Below are 13,929 nucleotides of genomic sequence, written 5' to 3'. Positions count from 1 at the left end.
TCACACTAGAATGAATGAGAATTAGACGTAAGCTCCTTAAATTCAGGGAATATGTAGGGTTTTTCATCCTTATATTCCCAATGCCAAGCATAGCAGCTTGTACATATAGTGCACTTAATGAAGAATCATTTAACTGAATTGATAGATACCTGTTAACAACAAATACAAAGGAAGAAGCTTATGACATGGCATCAGACATTGGTATCAGTCTCGTAGTGGGTATCTCAGGTGCTGCTTTCCTACTTCCCTTTTTTCTCTCCCCTTAATAAATACTTCACACATACAAGGCGTTTTCCCCCAAAGTCCTTTCATACACTCATATACACTCATAGAGAAATCATAGAACGTTAGAGCTGAAAGGGACCTGATAAATACAAGGCGCTTGATAAATGTTGATTGACTGATTGATCGATCGATCTTGGAGGTAAGGAAACTGAGTCCTAGTTTAATTGGTTTGCCCAAGGTCACCCAGGTGGTATGTAAATGGCAAAGCCTGGGCCTCATTTTACAGAAGGTAAACTGAGGTCTAGAGACGGAGAATGACTTGTCCAAAGTTAAACAGTGAGCTAGTGATAAAGCTGATATTAGGACCTAGATCTTCTTGCTTCCTGTGCAAGGTTTCTTCCACCCCACCCCAATGCTCCTCCCAGATAGCAGGCAGATGGGAATCATATGATCTAAAACTGGAAAGGACCTTAGAAATCACCTCGTCACAGAATCATAGAATTTGAGAGTTGGATGGGATCTCAGTGGCCATCTAAACCATCCCATCTGAAAAGGGGATATCCAGTAGTCCAACCCCTTATTTTACAGATTAGTAAACTAAAGCCCACAAGACAAAATCTCTTATCCTTAAGAGCCACCTCTATTAATCCATCCTCTTCATGATTCTATGGACGTCAGTACTCTACCTTCTCAGCCTGCATATATCCAGATCAATGAGCTCTCATCTGCGGAAACTAGGTGGCAGAGTAGATAGAGCAATGGACTTGGTGTCAGGAAGACCTGAGTTCAAACCCTGCTAGCTATGTGAACCTGAGCAAGTCACTTAGCCTCAGTTTCCTCATCTGTAAAATGGGAGTAATAACAGTATTTCCCTTGCAGAGTTGTTGTACAGATGAAATTAGATAATATATGTAAGTCACTTAGCAAACTTTTAAGTACACTGCAAATGTTAGTAATCATTATCGCCATAATTGACTTATTTTTATTGTATATGTGTGTGTGTGCGTGCACACGCGCGCGCACGTGCATGCCTGTTAATAATAACCATAGTCCCAGCAGTGGTATCGTTGGGTTGAAGAGTACGAGCAGTGTGACTGCTATAGCCCCTCTCACAATTTTGGTGCCACTGATGTATGAATTCCTGCCTACAGAACTAAAGCTGAGTGGTAGAACAAGCTCTTGAGTGCAACTGGATCCTGGATCCATTTGTTACTTACTGCACAGTGAATCTACCATTTGGAGAGATTCCTTTATAAACAGAAAAAAAAACCCACGGGTAATGTAAGATAATCACTTTTGCTTGCATGTTGGATAATTTATACAGTAACAGCAACATGGTAAAGATCATCAACTTTGAAAGACTTAGTAATGCTGACCAATACAACAACTACCATTCCAAAAGACTCATACTGAAACATGTTATTGATGGATTCAGAATGCAGATTAAAGAACATTTTCTTCTCCTTTCTTTTTTTTCCCTTTTTTTGTTTATTGGACATGGCTTATTCAGGGATTTGTTTTGCATGATACACATCTTGGTAATGGGTTTCATTTTTCTTGCCTTCTCAATGGATGGGGAAAGAAAAGGAAAGGAAAAGACAATTCACAACTTAAAATAAAACTGATTTTAAAGAAAAGGAATTGGCCAGAGTTTCTACAAGAGGAAAAAGTTCCATTCTCAGCAGCCTCTCTCATCAAGGCTAGTGTCTGTAGGCTGCTGACTTGATTTCCTCAAGATCACCCCAGTTACTAGGTCCCTTTTCTAAGAGATAACTGGATCCTTTCCTAGAATCGGGACAGTGATTGGAATGCTGTATGGGAGACACTGAGAAAGCAGGAAAGGGTTAGGCTCTAGTCTACCCGACTTCACGCACAGGAGTCTTTTCCTGTATCTCAGGTCAGCAGCCATTTCAACAACCTATGAATGGAACACCAAGGTCCCACGTCCAAATATAACAGAGAAAGATTATATCCTTAGGATCTCAAGTTGCTAGAAGTTTAAAAAAAAAAAAAGGAGCTAGTGACCTTACCTCCCCATTCTCCCTTTCCTCTCCAAGGTTTTTAAGAATAGCCTATGCTATGCCCCAAGAAGACTTTACAAAAGCTCTTGTACCACAGAGAGATACTAGCAAAAGAGTTTCTGTGTTAGTTTCTGTGTCTGGATATGCCACTACTTCTGGCTTAGCATAATGTAAAGCCAACAGAAGTTGGATGATAATGGAGCTTTCATCTCCTAAGGAGAGTGGTCCACAGGGGGCTGGCCAAATGTTCTTGGGGGGAAGGGGTCAACCTGTTTCAGAAGTCTCAGATTATTTCCAACCAGCATCTCAGATGGTCCATGTACTGCATGTATCATAGTCACATATACAGCCAGTCATTATTTATTAAACACCTACTATATGCCAGGCAGTGTTCTAAGTGCTAGCGATATAAAGAAAAAAGAGTTACTTCTCCCAAGGATGTCACAGTCCAATGGAGGAGACAATATACAAACAAGATATAGTCAATACTCAACATTCTTATTTCTCACCTTTACTAGTTCAAGCATCTGAGCGATTTTATTAATTACCTCATTTTCATTTCTACATTTGCAGCTATGCCCACAGTAGAGAAGAAAATGAGAGGTGCGATGTGCACAAGTTTGTAGAGCAGCTGGTATCCTACTAGGCATAATCAACCAGCTGGCTAGAGACATGGAGACTGCAGATCCCATTATCAATCACAGCCTCAAGGTTAAACATCAACTAGCCTCTGCTGTAGTCCCACAGTCTGTGACCCTGAAAGATCTCAAACAACACACAGAGCAGACATTGCTGATGGATTATTTCAAGCTGGTGCACAATCTCCAATGCCATCCACCAGCCATGAAGGACAGAGTGCCAAAGGTGATGGAGAGACTTCACCAGTCTCAGCATCTTCCAACACCAGCGACTAAAGTCCCAGAAACCTCTCCCTTGGTTTGCAGAGGGCAGCCAAGGTGGAGAGGTTTACAGCAGTGTAGTTTACAGTACAATGCCCTCATCTGACACAGTGGAAGGTAAGATTCAGGTTAAAAAATGCCTTAGTTTTAAATTTTTTATTTGGGTACAGTATTTCTGGTATTATAGACTTCATGCATTATAAAAAATGAATATTGTCTGAAATCAAGGTGCTTGGTTTTGTTTTTTTTTTTTTGAGATATTAGCACACAAGGTCAAAGAATTGCAGGGAATTATTAGTGAGGAAAAATGTTTTGCATGTTACCAGTTTTATTTTTTGTATAGCATTTTATGGGAGGAAGAGGAATATTCCATGAGGCTGGAAAGGTAGTTCCAATTGATCTACCATCTCACCAATGTGAATATTCCTTCTAGTGGCACAGGTCCATGCCTTCTCATCATGTGTGATCCTCATCTTTTTTTTCCCCATTATTTCTCCATTGGGAGTCTCCCCAGTGTACATGGGGCCTTCCTGCAAATTTCAGAACCTTACGTGAGCACTAGCACAGTAAGCAGGTTATCTGCAACCCCTCACTCTCACTACATGACCAACCCACCTCCTTTTCCAATCAAACGCTGATGATTTTTGTTATTTGTTTTGAGTGCATAATTCATTATTAACAATATCATCCTGTAAGAAAATGTGAAAATGTTCTAATCCATTCTCCTTGCCTTTACATATGGGGAGACTGAGTCTCACAAAGAGCACATGACTTTTTCCTATCCATACAATGTGTCAGCTGAAACTGAAACCTGGTTCTCCTGACTCATAATTTTAGAGTTGAAAGGAATCTCAGCAGCCATCCCTCAAAAGGAATCTCCACTTCAACATACATATTTGACAGGTGATGCTCTAGTGCAGGCCTGATTCAGGCCAGTCTGGTAGTTCAGGTTTGAGAGTGAAACAAAATATGGGGCAGGTAGGTGGCGCAGCGGATAGAGCACCGGCCCTGAAATCAGGAGGGCTGGAGTTCAAATCCAGTCTCTGACCAGACACTTGACACTGACTAGCTAGCTGTGTGACCCTGGGCAAGTCACTTAACCTCAATTGACTAAAAAAATAAATAAAAAATAAGACTAACAGAACACTTGCTAACAAAAGCATATAAACAATACTCAATGACAATATATCATGTAGTTAAGGAAGATGTGATCACCTCTTCTCTGTTCAGAAACATGTCTGGCCAGAAAGTGTCTAATTCCCCTTCCATGTGACAGACCTTCACACAGCTATCACTCTCCCCTTGAATTTTCTCTTCTCTAGGCATCTGATTTAGTATAAAGGACCTTCTTGGGGGAAAGGTAGAGGGAGGTAGACTAGATAATAATACAATTAGCTGGATTTAGAACTGAATTTTTGTTGCTGTTCAGTCATTTCAATTATGTCCAACTCTGTGAGAGTTGTGTCCTTTGTGACCCCATTTGGAGTTTTCTTGGCAAAGACACTGGAGTGGTTGGCCATTTCCTTCTCCAGCTCATTTTACAATGAGGGAACAGAGGCAAACAGGGTGAAGTGACTTGCCCAGGGTCACACAGCTAGTAAGTTTCTGAAGCTAGATTTTAACTCGAGGAGTCTTCCTGCCTTCAGGCCCTGCACTCTATCCACTACAGTACCCAGCTGCACCGATTAATTGGATGTACTCAAAAGAGTAGTCACAGGGCCATAGACTTAGAACTGGAAAGAACATTAGAGTCCACTTCACCCGTCCTCTTTATTTTACCTCAGGTCCAGATGAGGGAAATGACTTACTCAATGTCATAGAGGCAGCAAGCAGCAGAGCCAGGATTTGAACTCACGCTTTTGACTCAAAATCCAACACTTTCCCCTGCACCATGTTGCCTTTCCTCACTGGTGATTCGTTAAATATCAACTTGGCAGGTCTATAGTAAATGTCCAAAGGATTTTTGCTTGGTCCTGAACTATTTAACATTTTTACCAATTACTTAGGTAAGTCTTACCAAATCTGCAGATGACACAAAGCTGGGAAGTTTAATTATAACACCAGATGACTGTCAGGATCCAGAATGTTCTTGACAGGTTAGAACACTGGATTTTTTGATAAGATGAAATACAATAAAAATAAGTGTAAAGTCTTAAACTTGGGTTCTCAAAATCAACTTTACATGTATTGGATGGAGCAATCATAATTAGACAGTAGTTTGTAAAAAAAGGTCTGGGGTAGACTTTGGACTCAATCTTTAAGTTAGGAGTGTGGTGCGGCAGCCACAAAAGCTAATGTCATCTTAATATAGGCAAAGCTTTCAGGAATAGTCACCTCTTTGGTGCCACTGGACTCTGCTCTAGTCAGACCACACCTGGAGAACCATGTTCAGTTCTCCAAGTGCTACAAGTTTAACAGGCATGTTGGTCAACTGGAGAGCATCCAGAGGGGTGCAAATGGTGAAGGGCCTTGGTTAAGTCCATGTCATACGAGGATCATTTGGTGCTGTTTAACTTGGAAAAAGACTCAGGGAGGACATGATAGCTATCTTCCAGTTTTTAAAGGACTGTCATGTGGAGAAGGGATTAGATTTGTTCTGTTGCGACCCGGAGGGCAGAACCAGGAGCAATGAGTGGGAATTGTAAAGAGGCACATTTGTTAGGACTCATGGTCAGGAGAAATGTCCTAACGACTTGAGCTATCCAAAAGAAAAATGGGCTGCCTTGAGAAGTGCTGGTTTCTCCCTCGTTAAGCAGAGACTACATGATTACTTGTCAAGTATATTATAGTTAGAGATTTCTTTCACATATGGATAGGCAAGATGATCCCTTTCAACTCTAAAATTCTGTGATTCTATGAAATGCTTTGCTGAAATCTAGGAAAATTATAACTACAACACTCCCTTGACCTACTAGTTACTAATTTAGTAACCACATAAAAAAAGAAAATAAGGTTAGTCTGGAATGACCTGTTCCTGATAAAGCCATGGAGCTCTTTGTAATAATCACTGCTTCCTTTTCTAACTAGCCATCTCTTTAATGATCCTTTTTCAAATTTTCCTAGGAATTGAAGTCAACTTCACAGGACCATAGTTTTCCGACTCAGTTCTCTCAGCTCTTCCCCAATCTTGTACCCCTTCATTCAGCGGCTCGGTAATCACATCTGCCAGTTCTTTCAGACTGAGGTGAGGGTATACCAGATATCTGGGCCAGGAGACTTGAATTCATCAAGGGCAATCAAGTACTCTTCCCATCTCCAAACCTGGTGTTCTTTCTACTGGTCTAGACCACAAAATCTAAGTTGTTTGAACCTGTTCTGTTGTGGCATACAATCACCTATGTTGTATCGCACTGTTTCATGTCTTGCTTTGAGATTCCTTTGTAAGCCATAAAGTACTAAGTAAATGTGTTATTATTCTCTCCTCAACCAAACTCTTAAGTTCCTTGAGATGAGGAGCCACAGCTTATGCTGGTAACACCCAAAGTCCTTAATAACTATTTATTGAATTTAAAAATGTGTTTCAAATACAATGCAACCGAGGAAGTGGGGAGACCTGTTCATTCAGGGTGCAAACTGAAATCCGAGACCCTAACCAAACCAGAATGTTCCTTATAAGACTTAGCAGGGTACAGAGAAGGGGCCTTGAGTTTCAGGCAGGCTGTTTTCTGACTTCTTGTTTACCTTGACCAAAATAGAAGCTGGCCTGCTGTGACATAGCCAATGCTCAATTACGTGTTCTCTAAATAGCTTCACACATCTGCCAGCTGCTTGGGCCCCCTGAGCAGTGGGATGAAGAAGAATTGCAACTTTCCAATCAGTATCAAGGTTGTGCAACCTGCTTCTCTGTGGTCACAAAAGCGAAGCTACAGGTGTAGGGAGATCCAGGAGTAAGGAAATTTTTACCTACTTCCACCAACCAGGCAGTATAACCAGATCTTCCATCTGTGTCCTCCCACAGAGCTGTCTACATCACTTATTTAGCTCTTGGGTTATCATTTCTCTTTCCATGTAGGTGTCCTATTTCCCCCAGCAAAAAGGTGAGTCCATCAGCACCTACTCCTTCCCTCCCTGTACCTCTCCCTAGTAGTTGTGGACAAAGCATATGGTACTCGGTAAATAATGGACACGGTGAAAACCAAAAGACACAGACGCAGAGCCATCTAGAGTGGCACACATACACTTACAGCCTGGGCCAATGTTATCAATGAGGTGGAAAGTCTACTGCCCTCCAGGCACTAATTATTTTCTCCTAAACCAAGTTTAGTTGGAAATTCAGACCCAGAAGCAGGCATTGAGCGTATTCTTTTGCCAACACCTTCCATATCAGTAGGGGAAGAACACAGCCTTTGCACTCTTTCCTTCAGGACTCAACAGGACAAGCTGTGGGAATAATCAACAACCTCACTTTGAGGCTGGAAGGGGAATAGGAAATTAGGGTCACTTGACTTCATCTTGAGATTGTAACTTAAGATTCCAAAGAAGAATCCCATCTTCAGCCCTTCACAACCCTTACTTAGGGATAGTCACAGGCTTCCTGTAGGTATTTAAGGGGATCAGACAGTCTTGTGTATGGGCTAGTAGCACTGGAATGTAATAACAATCAAGTGAGGGGCAACAGGGTGAAAGCTGATTCAGACCACATTCCCCAAATATTGCTTTTCTAGATGTTAAGTAGGGATTACAGCTTACATTCAATTCAGTGGAACAAAATGCCACCTTAAATGCTCCCACACATATTTTTTAAATCACATAAGATCCCTTGAAAGAATCATAGAATCCACACACTTTCAGAGTTGGGAAGGATTTCATTGGTCATTAGTCCAACATGGGTTGAACCTGAATCAAAATTACCTCTACCCAATGAATGAACAAAGAAAATGTTTGACGCCACTCTGATTATTAATGTTAATAATAAAGCAATGCATAAAATAGGGAAGTTCAAACAAAGTCTTAATTGAAAAAGGAGATTCCTTACGGATAGTGAGGTACTTCAGATACTCCTATATGGGGATGACACTGTTACATTAGAGCTTCCTAAATGGGATCCATGATCAATCAAAAGGGTTTTTCTTGTCTGTGGGAAAAACCAAGTAAATGAAGATTGCCTGTTATCTAGATAATGATTCACAATTGTATGGATAACCTGTAGAATTGGCCCATCTGTACTAGGACTCACACTGCAAACAGACAAGGAGCTAGGTCCAGAAATAAATAGGAAGCACAGGAGGAGAAAGATTGTATTTGGAAAATTATACAGTGTAGGTCATTAAAGGACCCCAAACTTCTTAAAGAAACAAAAGCCCATCTTTTTAACATCAATATTGTTCTGGTTATGTCATGAAATACCACAGTCCTGGAAAAACAGAGAAATGCATGATGGACATAATAGGACAGAGTACACTGACAATAATGAATTATATACCAGGAAGCAGGAAAAAAGTTATCTATCATCAAAGAAATGTATGACCTTAAGAGGGGTAGGTAGCCCAGTCATGCCCTGTGAGCAATGGATAACAGGACAGCCTACATGCTCCATTTGTATCCAAGCAATGCCAAGAGATCTAAAAGGAGGTCCCCTAACACAGTGGGTAGGCCCACTGTGGAGGATTCATGGGAAGACATGTACAAGAATTGAAGAGCACGAGGTAGATGGGCTGCCATCTGCAATGCCAACTACAGGTCCATATAACTAAATCACAGATTCATGGAAGTCTTGAAGTAAACTTACGTTTATGTAACATTTTGTTGTTGTTGTTTTTAAATAAGCCACATTTATATACTGCTTTACAGGTGATAAACCACTTTCCTCAAAAATCCTAGGAGGCCATGGATGGTGTACACATAATGGATAATATATTTGTGAGCAGTCTCGCAAATCTGATCAAAGGGAATCACAGGACCACAGGTTTTAGAACAATTGAAAGAGATCAAAAAAGGCCATTTAGTCCATGCTCATTTTAAAAATTAGTTAACTAAGGTATAGAAATTAAGTGACTTGCCAGGGCCACACAGATAGTGTCTAAGGCAGAATTCTAACCCAGGTTAATTTGCCTCCAAGTCCAGAACTCTCTCCTCTATGCTACCCAACTTCTAACTGAAGGAAGGAATTTAAACGCAAAAGGGAACAGGAGGGCCAAAGCTGCTCATGTGTCAAGCGGGATCACTTAGAGATTAACGGTGGACACACATACTAACATACAGTACTCCAAATCCAAGAAAAGAACCAGCAATGAAATCTTTATCCTCAGACACATATGACAAATGTACAAAATATGGGTAGTAAGCAAAGTAAACTAGAGATCCTGATCAAGGAGGCAAATATAATCCCATGATTATAACTAAGACTTCATATGATCTGGGACTCAGAATCTGAGCTCTGTATCTCTGAAAGGGTATACCTTTTTAAAAGTGAACAGAATAGGTAAGAGGCCATGGCAGAGGAGCACTATATATTAAAAAGATATAAAGAAAAAAGATATAAAGGTGGAGCCAACGTGGAGGAGTAGCAGGAAGAAGTACAGTACCCAGATCCTTTCAAAAGATCACAGGGGTTCCCAAAGTGGGTGATACTGCTCCCTGGGGGGTGCCGGAATAATCCAGGTGGGAATAGTAGCCTCAGGTGCAAGTGGGGAGTCACTGAATAAAAATAAGGGGGTGGTGGAAGCATAAGGAAAGAGAATTTTGAAAAACCATTAATACATTTGTATAACAGAGTTAAAGTTGTAGTGATTACATTATTTTCCAAATACATACAAAATGCAAGTTATAACCAATCAGTGGTCAAGTCCGTCAACAGGTCTTAAAAAGCAAGTGTTACACTTGCTAGCTGTGTGACCCTGGGCAAGTTACTTAACCCCAGTTGCCTTAAAAAAAAAAAAGCAAGTATTGGCAGGCAAGCATGTCAGGAAGTCCAGCATACACTGGAAGGAATATGTGCATATAATGACTTGTTTACAATACGATACCACACAGTTACATGACACAATATTGCATCATCAAAATTTCAATGTAGGAAAAAACCCATAAATTTAAATAAATTATTAAATTTAAGATGTGTCATTTTTAAAAAAAAAATTGTAGATTTTTTTTGAAATGACAAATTTTTTTAAAGCCGCAAAAGGGTTAAAGAAAAATTTCCAGTGGGGTGCTGAGTAATTATTTTGAAAAGGGGGCAGTAGGCCAAATAAGTTTGGGAACCTCCGATCTAGAATGTGCACCAGACCAAACCCTGATCATGCAATCCAAGGAAAAAAAAAATCAAAGTGAGTCATTTTTCCAGACCAGTTTGGCATAAGACCGACATACAGGTCTATAGACACTGGTTACTGGGTCTGGCTAGGAATGCCCCAAATAGAGCATTTCAGGGCAGGAAGAATATATATCAGGGTAAGAAGAGGGCCTACATTCTAATTTACACTCTGATAAGAGGAGATGATACATGTTTCATAAGAATCCTGTTATTATCAGAAGTTATGGAAGAAGTCTAATAAGACAGAAGGCCTGGAAGTGATTTTGTTGTGTTTTGATGATCATAAAAGAAAAAAGGAAAGGGAAGAGGAAAGACAAACTAGGGGGGAAATGGGAGAGAAAAGGTGGAGGGAAAACTATCTCATATAATTGGTAAGCCCAAATATAAAACTTATACAAATCAGGGGGAAAGGATTATTGGGGGAACCATTAGCATTTGAATCTTATGTTCATCTGAACCAGTCAAAGGAAGTATGCAGAAAAAAATTTCACACAACAGGTAAAAAAGGAAGAAAAAGCAAGAAAGGAGAGGGGGGATAAGAAGAAAGGTAGTTTAAGGAAAGAATGAGTTCTAAGCAAAACAAACTCTAAGGATGTACAAAAATATAGTGACTTTTTGTGGTGGCAAAGAACTGGAAATTGAGGGGGTGTCCATTAATTGGGGAATGTATAGTATATAAATGTGATGAAATGCTATTAGAGAAAGGCGACATATGGGAAGAAGAGATACATTTTTGCTGACTAGAAACAAAATCTAATTTTAAAAAGATATACTCACATGAAGAAATTTTGGGACCTGAGAAAGGAAAAATGGTGGAGACTTGCATAAAGATGAACAGAGGGAGAAACAGAAACAATCTTTTCACATATGTATACTATAGACCACCTAGACCAGAGGAGAAAATAGATGAATTTGAGAAGCAGATTATAAGCCTAGCAAGAAGGCATGCTATATTACTGATGGAAAACTTCAATTTCCTGAACATCTGGAGCGCTCTATTTGACAAAAGCAGAGTAGCTTGTCTTAATCCTTCAAAACATGGAGCAGAAGGAAAACTGCTATTCTGTTCCCGATTCTGACCAAGAAGGGAAGAACTACTTATTGATGTAGAAATAATGGTAATCTTGTGGGAAAGGGACTGCTTCACCTTAGAATTCATGATAAAGAAGAAGAAAGTTGGACTTTCTATGGTATGCATCACAGATTTGAGAAAATATTCCAAAAAATTCTGGAAAAAGGATATGACTCCATGGCCTAGAATTCTGCAAGGGAAGTCAGCCCAAAAAGGATGGAAAGCTCTCAAGAATGAAATTATGAAGATGCAAACAGATGCCATCCCATTAAAACTATTTGTGATGACAGAAAGCTGAAAACAAACCATGTGCCCAAAGACTCAAGTATGATTGAACAAATTGTGTATATGAATGAAATTGAACATCACTACATTGTAAGTGGGCAGCTAGGTGGCACAGTGGACAGAGTGCCAGGGCTGAAGTCAAGAAGACTCATCTTCCTGAGTTCAAATCTGGCCTCACACATGTCCTAGCTGTGTGACCCTGGGCAAGTCACTTAACCCTGTTTACCTTAATTCGCCTATAAAATGAGCTGGAGAAGGAAATGACAAACCACTCCAAGATCTTTGCCAAGAAAACCCCAAATAGGAACACAAAGAATCAGACACAATTGAAATGAATAAAAGACAACAAAAACACTCTAAGTAAAGACAAACCTGAAGAATTCAGATAAACATGACTAACTTGTAGGCAGCAATGCAAGGTGAAGAAAGATTCAAATGACTAAAACAATGTAAATACAAACAACCCAAAAAGGCAACAAAACTCAGGTCAAAGACAGAAGACAATGTTGGTACCATACTCCTTAAAACGGCTACATCAAACATTTTTATCAGCACCTTAGATGAAGCCGTAGATGGGATGTCTACCAACTTTGTAGTTCAATTTAAAGCACACATCCTTTCTGTTAACAACTTGCAAATTCAAAAGTGAAAAGTGATACATACTACAAGATCATGCAGTTTTTAATTACCTGTTTCGGAAGAATGCACCTTTTGAGATCCTCTCTGGATGCTGGTTAGAAAGTTCAGATGTGTCAAAACAAAATATATCTCAAAAAACTACTTTTTTTAAACAGTGCTATAGCTCAAAATGAGCAGAGGTTGGTAATTAATGCTTAAATACAACAAAAAAAGTGGACATTTTAAGCTATGCTGAGGGAAAAGGAGGATCAAAGAAGAAAATTTAAAAATTGAAAGGACAAGCTAAAACAATGAATCTAGTAAGAAGAAATCTAATAAAGTTAAATGTAAAGTCATACAATGAGGTTCAAAAAACAAAAAGAAAAAATCTCCAACTTCAACTACATCAGTACAACATGGGAGAGAGGCAGAGCTAGATAACAGTGTGTCCAAAGTTCTAGGCATTTTAATGGATTACAAAAGCTTTTTTAGTCAACATTTAGTCAATGTTCAAGGACACATATCTGATGCGTAATAATGCTTGCTGAACTGAATAGAGGACTACAGCAGTCAAAGAAATTAATTCAACCTTAGGTTTCATTAAAAGGCACCATATCTAGAAAACTGGTAGGCAGGGTAAGGAAATTCTGCTACTGCTCTTTGTCCCAGTCAGACTCCATCCAGAATACTGTATACAATTCTAAGAGTCAAATTTTAGAATGAACTTGATCAACCACAAAGCCTTCAATGACCAGACCAGCAAGGAGTTTTGAAACCATTCCACACAAGAATCAGTTGAGAGAAATGTGGATGTTTAGCCAATAAGAGAAGACTTATTGGAGACATGATAGATGTCAAGTATTTCAAGGACTATACTATAATAAAGGCATTTGACTTGCTCTGTTTGACCCCAAAAAGAAGAATGAGTAGGATTAAGCAAAAATTACAGATTTCATTTCCATGTAAGAAAAAATCTCTAGCAATTGCAGCTGTCTTAAAATGTTATGAACTGCCTTGGGTAGTAGTGGATTTCCCATTCCTCTGGGTCTTTTTTTTTTTTTTGGCTGGGCAATGGGGTTAAGTGACTTGCCCAGGGTCACACAGCTAGTAAGTGTTATGTGTCTGAGGCTGGATTTGAACTCAGGTCCTCCTGAAGCCAGGGCCAGTGCTCCATCCACTGCATCCTCTGGGTCTTTTCACGAAAGCTGGGCATGTTGTTGGGCATGTTGTAGAGGGGCTTCTTGGTCAGGAATAGATTAGACAAGGTGAAATTCGGGGGTCCCTTCCAATTCTTAGATTCTATAATTCTATGACAACCTCGATAACTAAGTATTTTTACAAACATTATCTCATTTGGTCTTTTAATTTAAAATATCATAAAAAAGCAGTGTCTTAAGCCCAGATGCACCCTTGATGAAGTCAAAAAGTTAACCTTTAATATAACTTAGGAAAACAGCCATTCTTTTTTAAATGGAGCAATTGTTAACAGGATCTATGCCAACACATAACAAACACACTTATCACTGACCTTAACTAACCACTATTTTGAAGTGTGTAAAC

Source organism: Phascolarctos cinereus, unplaced genomic scaffold, assembly GCF_003287225.1.
Source record: "Phascolarctos cinereus isolate Bilbo 61053 unplaced genomic scaffold, phaCin_HiC Scaffold_2;HRSCAF=192, whole genome shotgun sequence".
Classification (NCBI taxonomy): domain Eukaryota; kingdom Metazoa; phylum Chordata; class Mammalia; order Diprotodontia; family Phascolarctidae; genus Phascolarctos; species Phascolarctos cinereus.
Note: the sequence above shows the minus strand (reverse complement) of the source record.